Here is a 691-nt window from a genome sequence, read left to right as displayed (position 1 = left end):
GTACGGATGGTGTTCCCACCAGTAGACATGGAGCAGAAAACTCCCCACCTCCTCCTCTACCCAGTACGGATGGTGTTCCCACCAGTAGACATGGAGCTCCCCAGAAAGTAGACATGGAGCAGAAATCCCCACCTCCTCCTCTACCCAGTACGGATGGTGTTCCCACCAGTAGACATGGAGCAGAAAACTCCCCACCTCCTCATGGAGCAGAAAACTCCCCACCTCCTCCTCTACCCAGTACGGATGGTGTTCCCACCAGTAGACATGGAGCAGAAAACTCCCCACCTCCTCCTCTACCCAGTACGGATGGTGTTCCCACCAGTAGACATGGAGCAGAAAACTCCCCACCTCCTCCTCTACCCAGTACGGATGGTGTTCCCACCAGTAGACATGGAGCAGAAAACTCCCCACCTCCTCCTCTACCCAGTCTGGTGTTCCCACCAGTAGACATGGAGCAGAAAACTCCCCACCTCCTCCTCTACCCAGATGGTGTTCCCACCAGTAGACATGGAGCAGAAAACTCCCCACCTCCTCCTCTACCCAGTACGGATGGTGTTCCCACCAGTAGACATGGAGCAGAAAACTCCCCACCTCCTCCTCTACCCAGTACGGATGGTGTTCCCACCAGTAGACATGGAGCAGAAAATGGTGTTCCCACCAGTAGACATGGAGCAGAAAACTCCCCACCTCC

At 55.1% G+C, this 691-nt stretch overlaps 1 long non-coding RNA gene across 1 annotated transcript; it reads right to left on the bottom strand.

The window, feature by feature from the left end:
* Positions 1–312: 312 nt before the first annotated feature.
* LOC121841851 lies at positions 313–638 on the bottom strand. The gene is made up of 2 exons (XR_006080792.1): positions 529–638; positions 313–411 (listed from the first exon to the last, which is right to left on the bottom strand). It is a non-coding gene; the product is annotated as an uncharacterized LOC121841851 (long non-coding RNA).
* Between the last annotated feature and the right edge of the window lie 53 nt (positions 639–691).

Source organism: Oncorhynchus tshawytscha, unplaced genomic scaffold (assembly GCF_018296145.1).
Source record: "Oncorhynchus tshawytscha isolate Ot180627B unplaced genomic scaffold, Otsh_v2.0 Un_contig_10834_pilon_pilon, whole genome shotgun sequence".
Lineage (NCBI taxonomy): Eukaryota > Metazoa > Chordata > Actinopteri > Salmoniformes > Salmonidae > Oncorhynchus > Oncorhynchus tshawytscha.
This window is presented reverse-complemented; position numbering and strand designations above follow the sequence as displayed.